The 18,711-nt window shown below is 43.9% G+C and overlaps 1 long non-coding RNA gene across 1 annotated transcript; it reads left to right on the top strand.

The window, feature by feature from the left end:
• Positions 1 to 357: 357 nt before the first annotated feature.
• On the top strand, positions 358 to 8,260 carry LOC141057953 (uncharacterized). The gene is made up of 2 exons (XR_012222055.1): positions 358 to 601; positions 6,064 to 8,260. It is a non-coding gene; the product is annotated as an uncharacterized lncRNA (long non-coding RNA).
• The last annotated feature ends 10,451 nt before the right edge of the window (positions 8,261 to 18,711 follow it).

The following is an 18,711-nucleotide window of genomic DNA, read 5'->3' as shown; positions in this document are numbered from 1 at the left end:
ATGCCTTTAAGACTTCAATTGCCTTTTGCCTTATTATTGCTAGAATTATTCTTATGTAGACTAGTACTCTCTGTCTTCAAGGAAACTATACTTGTTATCATATTTGTTCTCAACAACGTGTTCTGGGTATATTGTAAACAAGGTACGTACGACCCTGAGGTGATGGTGGGGGCCAAATGAGCTCCAGAGTCACATATTGTTGTAAATGGTATAAAAACAGGTCTTATATTTCATTACGTCAGATAAAGTGATTTAGCCACGACCAGTGTGTGTGTCACTTTGTCTCCAAGCGCTTGTGAACAGAAAGGGCGAAAAACCTCACGATTTGGACTCACTGGTGATCTGGACAGCTGACGCTTGGTCAGAACAAAAGCAGCTACAACAGTTTTGGCGCCCGACGGGGACCGTGGAAACCAGTCTATTCGGAATCCGTATGTGGGAGCTTCCTGGGAGGTTGAAAATGCAGAATCCAGGCTGCAGCAGGTGAGAACATCTATTCTTACATTGATTCTGCATCTACAACCTTTCTAAGGATGTCTACATATCTCTGGGTAAGACTGTAACAGCACGGTTCAAAAAGAACCCACATCACCAGTGAGTGGTGAGTATGTCTGTATGAGAGTTGAATAATAGAGTAATAAGATAATAATTGTCATCTGTATTATCTGTTAAACTGATCTGGCAATATACTAATATACTAACTGGTTGTGCACTGGTGCACTGTGTAGCACAAAGTCTGGGATAGACTCTGTGCAGTTTTGTATGAGGCTGTGGTTTTTGGTTGCTCTGGTTTTCAATGTTTCTTGTTGTTTAAGAAGTTGGCTTTGGTGTTCTCGGAGTGTCAGTGGACACTGCTGTAGGTTAAAGCGTCAATCAAATCCAAAGTGCAAGATAGTCAGGCTGTGTGAATCCTTGTATATATGTCTATGAGAACCTCTGAATAAGATGAGAGATGAGTAATTGAGTATAAAAAAGTCCCTGAATGTGATGAATGAATCATCACACATCATTTTTGTGTCAAGAGATTGTTACCTTTCTAGTTGTGGGGGAATCCCGGACAGATGCGTTATAGATATTTCAAATCTACATCTGAGACTGAATGAATTGAGTAATGATATAGCTCGTGTTATATGTGGCATTACATTGTAAAGTTTCCTGAATGCATTTGGCCAGAAAAAGGGCAAGGCATGGTTAATCTCATTATACAGTTATCTGCTCTTACAGTGAAATCCCGTGATTTTGAGTTTTCTTTGTAGAAATTGATTTTGATAAGTCTAAAGAACTACGGAACTCTGTGAAGGACGCTCTGATGGGAGGGGGGAATGATACCGCTGCGCAGTTTTTCTTCTCCCTTCGCTCTTAAATCTGCTGAGTGTGAGCTGTGCTCAAAATTCTCTGTAATTCTATCCGTAAGGTACACGCTGAAAGATTTGTGCATTTTAAAGCAACAGTACTTAATTGAAGTTGGAAGTTAAAAGTAAAATATGGTGCCTAATTTAGAAGGGAATTGTAAGTGTAAGTGATTGTTTGGTCATTAATGTGTTTGAACCTGCTTCTAGTTGTGTGATTGATTTGTATAGCAAATTGTGTATCAACAGAGGAGGTAGCCGACTGTACGGCTGATAAAGTAGGTCAGAGGCCTATCACACCTGGGCCTTCTTACTTTAGTCAGCGGGTTTTTTGTTGTGGGTGAGAGGTGAGGGCGAGGATTCCTCTGGATATACCTTGGCAGGCTCACTCTGACTTGCTATGTGTGGGCTGTAAGACAGAGGTCCAGACACACAGAAGGGCATTTCAGAAGAAAGGTGAGCTGTCTAAAGTTGAAATAGCCTTCCCACAACAATCCATGGAGCTGGGATGGAAGGATTCAGGCCTGATCCTATTCTAGCCAGCTGATCTAACGGGTGAGAGGCAGAGAGCCTTCCCGTTACATCCTGTAGGTCTACCGGGTGAGAGGCAAGGAGCCTTCCTGCTACACCTTGGCAGGCTCTCTCTGACTTGCTAAGTGTGGCCTGTAAGACAGAGGTCCAGGCACACTGGGAGGGCATTTCAGAAGAAAGGTGAGCTGTCGGCAGAAAAAGGTTGAAGCCATGGCAACTTTTTCTGTGTACAGTCGGTGCCCCCAATGAGATCCAAGACAGCTATGCAAATTGTAAAAGACAGAGCAGAAAGGAAGCAGTGAAACAGGTAGGTTGGACAAATATTGAAAAAGGCAAAAATACCAGAGTGTGAATGTTTGGATGTACAAAAAGGCACAGACAAGGGAAGAAAATAGCAGGTGAATAAATGATGCTTGAGAATGTGCAGCAGTATGAAAGGTGTATTATGAATGTTTGATTGACAAAGTGTAACCAGAGACCCAGACAAAACAGATGGACTTGTAAACACTGTGATCAGACTCAGACAAACCCAGACTGAATAGCTACTTGTGTGACCTGTGCTACTGACCTAAGCGAATTGCGCTAAATCCTGTCCAGACAAGATCATAAGAAGCTGACATAATAGTGTGGATAGTGGGTAGTGGGGACATTGGCCCTTGAGGAGTAAGCTGACAGTAGACATCAGACGACCAACCCCATCAGGACCTAGAAGTGCGACTAGAATAAGAAAGATGCAGGTGTATTATCCCTGGAGCCCCTCTGACCAGCTAGCTTTGCTGAAGCAGCTGCCTGACCCTGAAGACCAACCATTCCCGTTTTACAGACTCATAAAGGGAGTACAGCAGACATATAAGTGTACCTGGGCAGACCTAGAGAGGTTGGTGAGTTTAAAGGCAGGTGACGCACTAGGACATATAATTAAGACACACACAGATGTGACAAAGAATCCGGCTTGGGGCATGGATGATAAATCTGCACGATCTGGGGAGACGTACTGTGAGTCACTAAAACAATGGGCTATAGTGAAACAATCAGAGCAGTCCGTACACCTGACTAATGTGACACAGCAAAAAGGAGAGAGGGTAGAGATGTACTTTGGACAGTTACAGCTGAAATGGGCAGACATGGGGTACATTTGCATAAACCCACTTGATGTTAGAATACTGGTGAATGCATTCATTGACGGTATGAACAAAGACTTACGAGACGCAGTACAGGCAGCCAGACCTGAATGGAGATATGTAGATCCGAAAGACCTCCTTAAGGTAGCTAAAGAAGTTGAGCAAACAAGGAAGATAAGACAACCTGTCATGTATGCTGGAGCACAAGGAAAAAAGTGGAGACGTAATAAGGGACCTAAGGACCTAGAAACAGTGAGGTGCTGGAATTGTGGTACTTACAAAACTTATTGTTAGTGACAATACCCCTATGAATTTACTGGGAGCAGATGTGCTGAGTGCGATCCCGGCCATCATACAGTACTCTCCTGAGGGTATTACAGTCACAAGTCCCCTCTCAGATAAACATTTGTGTAAGATTGTGGCAATGGTGTATATGACAAAAACGGTGAAACTAACACCTGACACCAAAATGCCTGAGGATGAAGAAATGGGACAGGTGCCAGACACTGTTTGGGCAAGTGGGGAAAAATGATGTGGGTCGGTTGCCATTCCCCCTGTCATGATTGAATTGCTTTAAGCAATACCCCTTGAGCCTAGCCAAATCAATTACCCCGAGCAGAGATATTAGAGAGTATGTTAAGGCAGGGGTTCTGGTGCAAAGATACCCACCCCCCCGGACTGCAAAGATCTTCCCCCTGCGACACCTCTTTGTATCCCATTAGGAAAAAAAGGACTCAAGGGTTTGCTGACACTTACAGAAAGGTTCATGACTTAAGGGCTATTAATGATGATACAGTGAGTGTGACCTCAATCGTCCCTAACACACACACACAATACTGTCACAGATCCCAGTAATGTCAGAATGTTTCACAGTCATTGATTTAGCAGGTGCATTCTTCTCTGTACCCCTGCACCCTGACTGTCAGTGTCTTTCTCCTTTACTCATAGAAGTGAACAATATTGTTGGACAGTCCTCCAACAAAGGAGGAAAGAAATCCCCTGCCATCTATTCAGCAGCAATGGCAGGGATCCTTGAGTAGTGGCAATCACCTCTTCCGCTGATTGTACTATTACAGTACGTGGATGACCCTATGGGTTGCAAGGTCTCACGTGACAAATTACAGTATTACAAACAAAAGGTGACATTTGTTGGGACATTGTATTGCCGAAGGTACCACACACCTGACAGGAAACAGGCAATTCAAGATCTCCCTCTACCCAGGTCACATCAGCATCTATGTACTTTCCTAGGTTTAGTGACCTACAGTAGGCCTTGGATAAGGTCCGCTTCACAAATATTCCAACCACTTTATGACTGCTTGTCATCAGACCCGGGACCTCACACAAAATACAATTGATTGTGTCTGTGCGGTAGGAGCAGCTGCACTATTACTAGGAAAGGCATGTGAGATCACACTGACGTTTCTTTTGACAATCTATTCCCCATATGACATCCATGCCATACTCGTACAAGTTCAACCAAAACATGTCTATGGCCAGACAGCTCCGACTTGAGTGTGCTCTACTAATTCCTGAGTATGTCACCCTCAAAAGATGTAACGTTCTGAATCCAGCCACCCTCCTGCCTGTGGATTCAGAAAAGGGGGAATTGGTGACCGTATTAGTGAGTGAGGAAGGATACTTTGACATGACGCATGAACATGTCTGCATAAGAACTGATGAGTCAGGAGACAGTTGAGTTTGCACACGTTCATGAAAAACCTGTTCCTAATGCAGACTTTGAGTTTCTTTTTTGTAGATGGCCCCAGATACCACCAGGATGGACGATTCTACACTGGGTATGCAGTAGTATCCTCACATGAGGTAATCCGAGCGGAACCACTCTCTCCTCACATGTCGGCGTAGGAGGCAGAGTTGAAGGCACTCACTGAGGCGTGTAGAGCCGCTGCAGGTAAAGTCGCTAATATTTTCACAGATTCGAAGCCCATTAAAAATGCAGAGCTGGTGAAACAATTGATGGAGGCATTGATGTTACCAGTCCAGGTTGGCATTGTCAAGGTAAAAGCACACACAAAGGTGACTCCGTGGAGGTAGAGGGCAATAGAAGGGCGAACAAGGCTGCTAAAATAGCACAAGGTGGCCTAGAGAGAGCAGTGGATGGTGGCGGGGAGTCAGCGTAATCCAGCCACATTGGGTCTAGATGTCCTGAAATCCCTCCCGCAAAAGGCTGCCCAAACAGAGAAGGTACACCGGGGGAGACTGGGAGCTGAGCTGAACTCAAATGGAGTATGGGAGAATAAGTATAAATTGTGCCCACCAAAGTCCCTGTTCCCAATCATGGCGCAAGCAGCTCATGGCCCCACTCACATCTCAAAAAGTCACATGTGTGCCATGGTAGATGCCTTCTGGATCGCTCCTGGTTTCAGTTACGCAGCGAAACTTGTACAATCATGCCTCATCTGTGCACAGCACAACCCAGGTAGAACAGTAAAAGTCCCTAAGAAAGCGACATCTAGGCCTCTCTACCCGTTTCAGAGACTGCAGATTGACGACATACAGCTACCAAGGTAGGAGTGTATGCAAATATCCTAGTATGTGTAGATCTCTTCTCTGGTTGGCCGGAAGCATATCCGGTAAAATGTGCAAATGCTAAAATGACTACAGACAAACTGATGAAAGAACTGATCTGCAGGTATGGTGTCCCAGAAGCCACAGAAACAGATAGGGGTACACACTTCACGGGAGAAATAATGAGGGCAGTCATGCAGGCCCTGGGTGTACAGCAAACATTTCATACACCATATAGGCCACAAAGTAGTGGGAAAGTGGAAAGACTAAATGGGACACTTAAACTGAAAATTCAAAAGGCCATGGCAGACACAGGAAAGAGCTGGGTAGAGTGCTTGCCTCTTGCACTCTTTTCAGTTAGACACACTCCAAATAGAAAGAGAGGCTTGTCTCCCTTTGAAGTCCTGTTTGGTAGTGCACCAAAGACTGGTCTGTACTTCCCACAGGTGCTACAAATGCAACACGGTTGTATGTCCAGGCCTAGCAGGAAAGACTTAATGTGGTGCATAAACATGTGTTCTCATACATTCCAGATCCTAATGCCAGTGCAGATGTGCATCAGCTGAATCCAGGTGATTGGGTGGTTATACGCAGGCACGTGAGAAGGATCCGGGACCCACGATTTGACGGCCCCTTCCAAGTCCAGCTGACCACATCCACTTCAGTAAAACTTGAGGGAAAGTCCACCTGGATCCACGCCAGTCACTGCAAGAAGGTCCTGTCAACAGCAGAATGACTGTTCTCCTCATCACCTTGCTGGCAGTGACAGGGTTACTGCACTCTACAGAGACACAGGACAAACTCTTAAATGCTGATTGGGACAACAAACTTATTCGGCATCATGCTCTTCTTATAAAGGACATGGAAGGACAGAAACCGAAAGACTGTTGGATCTGTATACACAGCCCTGTATCCGCGAGGACTATGCCGTTCTTAGCCTTACCTCTGGAGACATGGGAAGTATTAACCCCACACTGCATATACAATGAGACTTGGACTCAATCTAGGTGTGCCCCGTGATATATCTGCCTCAATGACTATAGTCGAATGGGCCGCTAATCGCTGGTTTCAGTTTAATATAACGCGGCCTAAAGGTACAAATGTGGTGGCGGGAATATGATTCAGATGTCGGAAATATGGTCGCCAGGAGGAGGACTGAAATCCCTCACTCAGACCCTATTCCCAATGATGGACGGTGGTTCAGTCTTCAACACACTGGAGCAGACACCTGTGGTGAGGACAATAATTGCTTCCGCATATACACTCATGATCAAACACAGGTTAATAAGACGATGTACCAGGATGGTATTGAAGGCTGTAGAGCTTCTATGGGTAAAATAATAAGGAAAGAAAGGGGTAAATGTACATCTGGTATAAGGGGAAAACCAATGAATAATACTTGGTGTGCCCATAAGCCTGCAGTAGGTCAGGACTTTTGAGTTTATACCAATGTATACAGACCCCGGGTCACGTTTGTGTTCTCCCTGAAGGAGTATTCTTGGTTTGTGGACATCGAGCCTACAGGTGGGAAGGCCAGACATAAGAGGGGTCTGCACTCTTGCTAAACTGACACCAGCCACTTTCATAGTTCCTCATAGTAAAATAGACACATCAGCAGTCCCAATTCACACTTTGTATAGAAGGGCTGCAGACAATAAGCCCCAGCCAAATGGTAGGCCGCATCTAGTAGAGATGGGGATAACAAAATATTCAGTAGTATGCTAATATACCCCTTCATAACACAACTGTGGGATAAATTAGTGGAAGGTACCGACTACCTGGACGATCAGATTTTCCAGATTCTTGAAGTTCTAAATGAGACTAATACAATACAGAGACAATTAATCATAGTTACTATCCAGCATACTATAGTACTAGATTACCTGACAGCAAAAGAAGGAGGAATGTGTCAGTAATTGGTCCCACCTGTTGTAATTATATCGGCCCTGCTGGCAATCTCCAGATCAGGGCCGGTATAGACAAAATAGGTGAACGTAGAGACCAATGGTTAAAGCAACACAGTGCAAACAGATACTCCTGGTGAGGTAACACATGCTCTTTCCTAAATCCAGAAAATTGGTTTAATGGCTTAGCAGGATGGATTTTTGGCATTTTGCAGACTTGTATGCAAATTTTGTTGTTTTGCTTATTGTTTTATGTAGCCGTAAAAGCGCTAATATATGTATTACTTAAGCTACTGAATAATGTATGTGTGGAAAGAAAAAATCTAAGGCTGAACCTTCTGTAGTGTATCATAGACCCCAGGTAGCCATTGCTGATGGGGAAGGTGAGTGTCCACACTGAGGGTGGATGGGCGAAGCAGGTAGGAAGCCCCCTTATGGGTACTAGACCCATGAGACAGTAGCTCCTTTGTGGACATCACTTGACCCTGTGGCAAAGGTTATACCATTTACAAAAGGGGGAAATTGATATAGAAGAGTTAATGGTTTGCTTTTATATCCCTTTAAATGCCTTTAAGACTTCAATTGCCTTTTGCCTTATTATTGCTAGAATTATTCTTATGTAGACTAGTAGTCTCTGTCTTCAAGGAAACTATACTTGTTATCATATTTGTTCTCAACAACGTGTTCTGGGTATATTGTAAACAAGGTACGTACGACCCTGAGGTGATGGTGGGGGCCAAATGAGCTCCAGAGTCACATATTGTTTTAAATGGTATAAAAACATGTCTTATATTTCATTACGTCAGATAAAGTGATTTAGCCACGACCAGTGTGTGTGTCACTTTGTCTCCAAGCGCTTGTGAACAGAAAGGGCGAAAAACCTCACGATTCGGACTCACTGGTGATCTGGACAGCTGACGTTTGGTCAGAACAAAAGCAGCTATAACACTCTCAATATGTGGCGATGCAAAAACTATTTTTACAATAAAAAGCGTCTTTTAGCGTGCGACAGCTGCCAAAAATAAAAAACCGCCATAAATAGTAAATCAAACCCCCCGTTATCACACCCTTAGTTAGGGAAGAATAATAAAATTAAAAGAAAATGTATTTATTTCCATTTTTCCATTAGGGCTAGGGTTAGGGCTAGGGTTAGGGCTAGGGCTAGGGTTAGGGCTAGGGCTAGAGTTAGGGCTGAGATTAGAGTTAGGGGTGTGTTGGGGTTAGGGTTGGAGTTATAATTGGGGGTTTCCACAGTTTGGGCACATCAGGTGCTCTCCAAATGCAACATGGCGTCTGATCTCAATTCCAGCCAATTCTGCGTTGAAAAAGTCAAATGGTTCTCCTTCCCTTCCAAGCTCTGCCATGCGCCCAAGCAGTGTTTTACCCCCACATATAGGGTATAGGGTATCAGCCTACTCAGGACAAATTGCAAAACAACTTTTGGGGTCCAATTTCTCCTTTTACCCGTAGGAAAAGAAAAAATTGGGGGCAAAAATATAATTTTTGTGGAAAAAAATGATTTTTTTATTTTCACGCCCGGGCGTTATAAACTTCTGTGAAGCACTTGGGGGTTCAAAGTGCTCACAACACATCTAAATAAGTTCATTGGGGGGTCCAGTTTCCAAAATGGCATCACTTGTGGGGAGTTTCAATAGTTTATGTACATCAGGGGCTCTCCAAACACACATGACACCCGCAGACCATTCCATCAAAGTCTGCATTCAAAAACGTCACTACTTCGCTTCCAAGCCCCGACTTGTGCCTATACAGTAGTTTTCTCCCACATATGAGGTATCAGGTACTCAGGACAAATTGGACAACAACTTTTGGGGTCCATTTTCTCTGATACCCTTGGGAAAATAGAAAAATTGGGGACTAAATGATCATGTTTGTGGAAAAAATATGATTTTTTTATTTTCATGCCCGGGCATTATAAACTTCTGTGAAGCCCTTGGGGGTTCAAAGTGCTCACCACACATCTAGATAAGTTCCTTAGGGGGTCTAGTTTCCAAAATGGGGTCATTTGTGGGGGGTTTCCACTGTTTAGGTACATTAGGGGCTCTCCAAAGGCAACATGACACCCACAGAGCATTCCATCAAAGTCTGCATTCCAAAACATCACTACTTCCCTTCCGAGCCCCGACGTGTGCCGATGCAGTAGTTTTCTCCCACATATGGGGTATCAGCGTACTCAGGACAAAATGGGCAACAGCTTTTGGGGTCAAATTTCTCCTGTTACCCTTGGGAAAATGAAAAAATGGGGAGTAAAAGATCATGTTTGTTGAAAAAATACGATTTTTTTTATTCACGCCCGGTCGTTATAAACTTCTGTGAAGCACTGGGGGTTTCAAAATGCTCACCACACATCTAGATAAGTTCCTTAGGGGATCTAGTTTCCAAAATGGGGTCACTTGTGGGGGGTATCCACTGTTTAGGTACATCAGGGGCTCTCCAAAAGCAACATGACACCCGCAGACCATTCCATCAAAGTATGCATTCCAAAACGTCACTACTTCCCTTCCGAGCCCTGACGTGTGCCCATACAGTAGTTTTCTCCCACATATGGTGTATCAGCGCACTCAGGACAAATTGGACAACAACTTTTGGGGTCCAGTTTCTCCTGGTACCCTTGGGAAAATAAAAAATTTGGTGACTAAAAGATCATGTTTGTTGAAAAAACATGATTTTTTTATTTTCACGCCCGAGCGTTATAAACTTCTATGAAGCACTGGGGGGTTCAAAGTGCTTACCACACATCTAGATAAGTTCCTTGGGGGTCTAGTTTCCAAAATGGTGTCATTTGTGGGGGGTTTCCACTGTTTTGGTACATCTGGGGTTTTCCAATCGTGACATGGTGTCCGATCTCAGTTCCAGCCAAAAAAGTCAAATGGCGCTGCTTCCCTTCTAAGCTCTGTCATGCTCCCAAATAGTCGTTTACACCCACATATGGGGTATCAGCGTACTCAGGACAAATTGCACAATAACTTTTAGGGTCCTGTTACCCTTGGGAAAATAAAAATTGTTGGTGAAAAGATCATTTTTGTGGAAAAAATATGATTTTTAATTGTACCGCTGTACGTTATAAACTTCTGTGAAGCCCTTGTGGGTTCAAAGTTCTCACCACATATCTAGATAAGTTACTAGGGGGGGTCTAGTTTCCAAAATGGGGTCACTTGTGGGGGGTTTCCACTGTTTAGGTACATCAGGGGCTCTCCAAACGTTACATGGCGTCCGATCTGAATTCCAGTCAATTTTGCTTTGAAAAAGTCAAACGGCGCTCCTTCCCTTCTGAGCACTGCCATGCGCTGTGGTGTAGTAACCACTATGTCCACTAGGGAGCGCTGTGTTGAGGTTCCAAGGGAGAGGATGAGTGGCAGAATCCTGAAGGGTGGTTGTGTATCTCAAAGGGGGTGGCTTTGAGATGGAGACTTAGTTATGCGTATTGATCAGCAATGGTATTGCTGAGGTGTTATTTCAAGGTATTAGGCTAGTTTCACACTAGCGTTTATTCCACGCAGCGAACTGCGCCGCTAAGCCCCGCCCCCTGCCAGCTCCCTGCCCGCCCCATCCGGTCATCACCACCCACTATCGCACATGGACGCTTGTGATCTGCGCACCCTATCTTTAGCATAGGGTGCGCAGATCGTGCGCTGGCCGTGCGCTAGTAGGATTTTGGCGTGCGCTGCGCACTTTTGAAGGTGCGCCTGTGTGAGCCGAACGCAGCATGTTGCATTTCGGCGTGCTCGGTGCACCTTCAAAAATGCGCACCTGGTGAGGCGTAAGTGTTGGGCAGTCTCAGGCCGAGACGGATGTCCTGAATAGCACTCGCTAAGCCCCTGGACCTGGTGAGAGGGTCGGCTCCCTGAATAGCACCTGGTGCGCCCTATGTGTTGGACGGTCTCAGGCGGAGACGGTACGTCCTGAATAGCACACAGAAAGGACACGTGAGTTTTTGAGGTTTTTTTGTGGTGTTTTTCTTTTCTTCTTTTCTCAACTCAGCCGGCGGTGGCTCAGTGAGAGTCAAGAAGGTGACAAGCAGCTTGAGGTGGCTCAATGGGGTCACGAAGGTGACAAGTGGCTTCCGGTGGATCGGCGGGTCCACGAAGACAGCGCAGCAGGAGTTGCAGTGATTCCAGCCGCTGTGTGTGTGAACAGCAGCCTGTGCTGTCGGTGATCGGTGACAGCAGGAGCAGTGGTGGTGCCAACAAGAACTTGTGTGGTATCGTTAAGACATAGACTGTGTTGTGTGAACTGAGGTCTGAGAAGACCGGTATAACGGACATGGGGAGATCCCAAAAGGGGGTGGAGTCCCAGAAGGGGGTGGTGACCTAAAGCGGGGTGGCAACCCAAAAAGGGGTGGAGTCCCAGGAGGGGGCGGCAACCCAAAGTGGTGTGGTGGTCCAGAAAGGGGCCAAGTTTGAAGGAATGGCAGCACTGGTTGACTCAGTGGGTATGTCTGGAGTACAGCAGTGTATGTGTATGGCATTTCCAGAATGTGGGATATTCTTTCCGAATGATGACGGGCCGCAAGTGTGTACCGTGATGCTACACCGGGAAGGGATATTGGGACGGTTAGACTCAAACAGTCAGGTGACTCTGGTAGGAACTCCTCGCACTCTCTGTGTGACCGAGAAAATGGTCCAGGTTCACTGTGCACATGGGGTCACAGTGAACTATGCGGTAGACAGAGTAGTGTTTAAGGAGTTCGGAGGCAGTAAGTGCCAAGGCGGCAGTATACCACCAGACTTAGTTTATGCCTTGGAGTGCGGCCGGGACTTGGTCAGGTTTGATGACCTATGCCAGGAGGATGGAGACATGTCTACTGTAGGGCTAGCAGACACTGAGACGCTGACGCCTCCTAACGTGGACAGACCAGACGTAGGGGCGACCGGAGAAAGAATGGCATCGGACAAATTTACTAACCTGACGTCACCTGAAGGGTACATCAGTGTGAATGAGAAGGGTGTGGTAAACAAAAAGAGCAGAGCTGACACACGGAAAGAGAGTGTCTTGGGGGTTCACCGTACGGTGTGGTGTGACTGTGACATGTTATTACCAGTAGCCACCCCTAGGACAGATTCTAGTGCTGTGCTGACTGAAACTCGTGACAGGACTGATGGTAACCTGGTCGAGAAGATAACGGGAGTGGAGACACAGTCAGAGGGTAACTGGGGGGTTCACTCGACTGACGGGACTAACCCAGGGGTACCTTTTGACGATATAATTAAAGAAGTAGTAGTGCAACACATACTGGCCAAAAGAGAACTAGAGCAGGAGATACAGTCAATAAAAGAGACAGTAAAAGAACATCTCGAACGTGAAAGTGTGATGAGACAAACGGCCGAGCACAGAGTGAAAGAGCTTGAGAAAGAAGTCTTGAACCTCAGAGGTCACCTGTCAACGTGGCACAGTGTGAACAAGACCCTTACAGAAGAAATGGAAGAACTCAGAGTAGTAGTTAAAAGTCTTCTGCGGGAGAAATTGGACGAAGACTTACCGCGGGTGAGCGTAAGTGATAACAGGACAGAACGGCCAGTAACCCTCGTGGCAAAGGGTCATGAAGTGACCAAGTCAGGTGAAGTTGGTGAGTTAAAAACTGAAAAAGACAGTCACCCGGTCGGGTCAATGGCAGTGAGGGAAGTGTCCATGGTAAAGCTAGAGCCTTCGGTCCAGGAAGAGGGCAAGACCACAACCTTCCAGTTGGTGATTGACGTACCAGAGGACATGCAAGAAGCCTGTGCGGAGGAAGGTGTGCATGAGGCTTTCAAACAAGCGGTCAAAGCGTGTAAGGTGCGCTGGGCACCTGAGACTCAGCAGTTGGTGGTAGTATCGGATAGAGAAGATACATCAAACCGAGTAGCTGTCCTGAAAGAGATGCATCTACAGTGTCTCCACACTAAACAGTGGGTCAGGCAGAGTAATGTGAAGGCTGCTCGATGCCTAGAATTAGCAAGGGAGGCTATGGACCAGCTGGGTTTGCGGAAAGATGTGGTGCCGGTACCCAAAGCTCTGATTGGGAGAATCATTGGAAGATCCGGGAAGGTAGTGCAAGACCTTGTGAATATCTCCGGTGTGGTGAGAGTGAGGATTCCTCCTGATGATGAAGACCAAGTATCCAGTGAGGTGGGTAGGATTCCCATCCTGGTGGTTGGCTCCGTGGAGAGCCTGAGAGACTTTCGGATGCTCTTGGAGTATCGAGTGAGGTACCTGCAAGAGATTGAGCAGTTGAGGCAGGACCGCCGGCGAATTAATAAAGAAGTACGGAATACCAGGTGGCGGCCGCCTGCAACCCAACAAGATGTAAGGACCCGAAGAGTTCCGCCAAGAAGTGACAGGGCAGATGGCCGAAGAATGTCAACAAGTAGTAGTTCGACTGGCAGGATGACGTTGAGAGACCCTAGTTCCCTTGAGACGCTGAGTGGGTCAGACTCAGGCCAGACAGTAGACTCAAGTAAGATGGAGGACCATACCAACCGGGGGAGCTGGTCGGGGAACCGAACAAACAGAGAGAGGAAGGTGGTGACTAGACAGTGTCTGATGACGCAGACAGGCTGTAACTGGAGGGTCAAAGAGCAGGACCGATATTCTTACCGCTGGGGGCGGGGGAGGCCCAACGTAGAGAGGAGGCCGTATGATAGGTGGAAAAGGTTCTCTCGACCTGTAGGGCAAGGTGTGATGAGTGCCCGGTCTTGAGAGCCTGATGTAATGTTGTGTGTTCAACCCCACAAGTTTGAACAGAGGGGCGAGGTATGTGGTGTAGTAACAACTATGTCTGCTAGGGGGCGCTGTGTTGAGGTTCCAAGGGAGAGGATGAGTGGCAGAATCCTGAAGGATGGTTGTGTATCTCAAAGGGGGTGGCTTTGAGATGGAGACTTAGTTATGCGTATTGATCAGCAATGGTATTGCTGAGGTGTTATTTCAAGGTCTAAGGGAGAAGTCTCTAGGTAGCTTGGGAGTTGGGCGGGCCAGTTACCTACAAACCCACCCAGGGGTGTGTCTGAAAACGCCTGTATTAAAAAAGCTATGTGAGTGTGTGAAGGACCTGTGATGAGGTCATAGTCACGTGACCCGGTGGGCGTGGCTATGGACCATATAATGTGGCCAGGGTAGGTCACATGTGGTGAATGCTGGGACCTGGTTGCTCCAGTGTGGAAGGTCCTGCAGAGATGGAGCTTCCTCCGAGACAGCACGTGTGAAGTGGCTGGGAGCAATGGCGATGTGTGCCTGAGAGTTCCCTGGAGGGAACGAACGTGTGCGGAATGCTGCAGCCGCATGAGGAACCCTGACGTGGGTGAGATAATTGTGAGGCTAAGTGAGCCTGCGTACTGGACATTGATAATAAGAGTGAAGCATTATAATGGATGCTATGCTGCTAATGCTATTAAGTGAACTTTCTGTTGCTGCTGTGGTTTATGAGACGTGAACAGCGTCGGACTGGAACACCTTGGGCCCACCAGAGAAAATCATTCTTGGGGCCCACTATGTAGCTGCATAGAGTTAAATACCAGACCACCAATTATGTGGTAAAACACGCTAATATCCGGGTATAATATAAGGTTGTACATGTCTTAATTATGTAGCAGGAGTTGGGGTAGCCCCCTCATAGAATATAAAGCAGCCCCCTCACATAGTATAATACAGCCATCTCATAGAATATAATGCAGCCATCTCATAGAATACAATACTGCCCCCCTCATAGGGTATAATGCACCCCCTCATAGGGTATAATGCACCCCCTCATAGGGTATAATACTGCCCCCCTCATAGGGTATAATACTGCCCCCCTCATAAGGTATAACACTGCCCCCCTCATAGGGAATAATGCACCCCCTCATAGGGTATAATGCTGCCCCCTCATAGGGTATAATACTGCCCCCCTCATAGGGTATAATACTGCCCCCCTCATAGGGAATAATGCACCCCCTCATAGGGTATAATGCACCCCCTCATAGGGAATAATGCTGCCCTCCTCATAGGGTATAATGCTGCCCCCCTCATAGGGAATAATGCACCCCCTCATAGGGTATAATGCTATATAGATATATAGATATAGAGTTAGATAGATATAGATAGAAAGATAGATATAGAAATAGATAGATATAGAGATAGATAGCAGATAATGGATAGAAAGTAGATAATGGATAGATATAGATAGAAAGATTCATAGAGATAGATAGAGATAGATATAGATATAAAGATAGATATAGAAAGAAAGATAGATAGATAGATCGATAGGTAGATAGATATAGAGATAGATAGAAAATAGATAATGGATAGATAGATAGATAGATAGATAGATATAGAGATAGATAGCTATAGATAGAAAGATATAGAGATAGATAGATATATAGATAGAGATAGATAATAGATAGAGATAGATAATAGATAGAGATATACAGATATAATAATAATAATAATATAGACATATATAGATATAGAGATAAATATATATAGATACATGGCTATAAATAAAAATAGATATAGAGATATATAGAGATAGATAGATATAGAGATAATAGATATAGAGATAGATAGATAGATAGATAGATATAGAGATAGATATAGAGACAGATAGATATAGAAAGATAGATATAGAGATAGATATAGAGATAATAGCTAGATATAGAGATATGTATAGAGATAGATAGATATAGAGTTAGAAAGATAGATATAGAGAGATATAGAGATAGATTGAGATAGCTAGATAGATAGATGGATAGATAGATATAGATAATAGAGATAATAGATAGATATAATAGATAGATATAATAGATAGATATAGAGATAGATATAGAGATAGATGGATAGATCAATAGATAGATAGATAAAGAGAGATAGAGATAGAGATTGATAGATAATGAGATATAGAGATAGATATAGAGATATAGTGTTAGATAGAAAGATAGCTATAGAGATAGATAGATAGATAGATATAGAGATAGATATGGATATAGAGATAGATATGGATATAGAGATAACAGATATAGAGATAGATAGATATAGAGATAGATAGATAGATATAGAGATAGATAGATAGATATAGAGATAATATATAGATAGATATATATAGAGATAATATATAGATAGCTATAGAGAGAGATATAGAGATAGATATAGAGAGAAACAGATATAGAGATAGATAGGTAGATAGATATAGAGATAATAGATATAGAGATAGATAGATATAGATATAAAGATAGATAGAGATAGAGAGAGCGGTAGATAGAGAGAGAGATAGATACAGAGATCGATAAATAGATAGAGAGATAGATATAGATATAGATAATAGATAGAGATAGATAGATAAAGATAGATAATAAATATAGAGATAACAGATAGATATAGAGATAGAGTAAGATAGAAAGATATAGAGATAGGTAGATATAGATAATAGAGATAGCTAGATAGATAGTAATAATAGATAGATATAGATATAGATAGATTTAGATAGAAAGATAGATATAGAGATATATGTAGAGATAGAAAGATAGATATAGAGATAGAGCGATAGATAGAGATAGATATAGATAATAGATAGAGATAAATAGATAGATAGATAGAGAAAGATAGATAGATATAGAGATAGATATAGAGATAGAAAGATAGATAGATATACAGAGAGATAGATATAGAGATAGAGATAAATAGATAGATAGATAGATATAGAGAGAGATATAGAGAGATATAGAGATAATAGATATATATAGAGATAGATAGATATAGATATAGAGAGAGATAGATACAGAGAAAAGATATAGAGATAAATAGATAAAGATAGATAGATATAGAGATAGAAATATAGATATAGAGATAGAGCGATAGATAGATATACAGAGAGATAGATATAGAGATAGAGATATATAGATAGATAGCTATAGAGATATAGAGATAGATATAGAGAGAAATAGAGATAGATATAGAGATAGATATAGATATATAGATATAGAGATAGATATAGATATAGAGATAGAGCGATAGATAGCGAGAGATATAGATATAGAGATAGATAGATACAGAGAAAAGATATAGAGATAGATAACGGATAGATAAATAGATAGATAGGTATAGAGATAGATAGATATAGATATTAGATAGAGATATATATAGATAAAGATAGATAGATATAGATGGTAGCTAGATAGATAATAAATATAGAGATAATAGATATAGAGATAGATAGAGTAAGATAGATAGATATAGAGATAGATAGATAGACATAATAGATAGATAGATAGATATAGAGATATATATAGAAAGATATAGAGATAGATAGATAGATATGGAGATAGATGTAGAGATAGAAAGATAGATATAAAGATAGAGCGATAGAGATAGATATAGAAATAGATAGATATAATAGATAGAGATAGAAAGATAGATAGATATAAGAGAGATAGAGAGAGATATATAGAGAAATAGAGATAGATAGATAGAGAGAGACAGATAGAGAGAGCGAGAGAGATATAAAAAAAAAAACAAACCACAATACTCACCTCTACTCCTCGCTCCCACGCTGATCCCGGCTTCAGTGTCAGGAGCTGTCCCCTCTGCCAGACACACAGCGGGTGCGCGATGTAGTGACGTCATCGCGCACTGGCTGTGAGCCAGGAGCAGAGAGGACTGAGGGCGGCGCCGGCCCTGATGCAGAGCAGCTTACTGGGCTGGGGGCGGGGCCTCTGGGGGTGGAGACTGTGAAATGATATTCACTGCTTCGCAGTGAATATTCATTTCTCTTTAGCAGCGGGGACATGGGCTCCTGCCTCCTGACACCCGCTGCTGCTCCGCTGGCGGGGGCCCCCATAGCAGCTGCATGGTGTGCGACACACCACTGGCTGGGGGCCCCTGGAGCAGTGGGGGCCCTAGGCAACTGCTGGCCCTGTATGCCAGCAGGTGCCAGGGCCCACCAGATGCCAGGGCCCACCGGAGAATCCACCGGTTCCCCGGTGGGCCAGTCCGACGCTGGACGTGAATAAACCGCAAGGACTGTATGATTTGATGGAAAATCCGTGCCGGAACTGGTTTTTGTTCGCTGCAAGCGAAAATTCCCTAAGTAAATGACAGCGCTGAAACAGAGGTTCCCCTCCACATATCAGGTATCAGCGTACTCAGGACAAATTGCACAATAACTTTTGCAGTCCATTTTCTCCTGTTACCCTTGGTAAAATAAATAAAATTGAACCTGAAGTTTTTTTTTTTGTGAAAAAAAGTTAAATGTTCATTTTTTTTTTTTAAATATTAAAAAAATTCCTGTGACGCACCTAAAGGGTTAATATACTT

The sequence above is a fragment of the Dendrobates tinctorius genome, unplaced genomic scaffold (assembly GCF_039654945.1).
Source record: "Dendrobates tinctorius isolate UK_male_01 unplaced genomic scaffold, ASM3965494v1 ptg000206l, whole genome shotgun sequence".
Lineage (NCBI taxonomy): Eukaryota > Metazoa > Chordata > Amphibia > Anura > Dendrobatidae > Dendrobates > Dendrobates tinctorius.
Note: the sequence above shows the minus strand (reverse complement) of the source record. Positions and strands in the feature narration are given on the sequence as shown.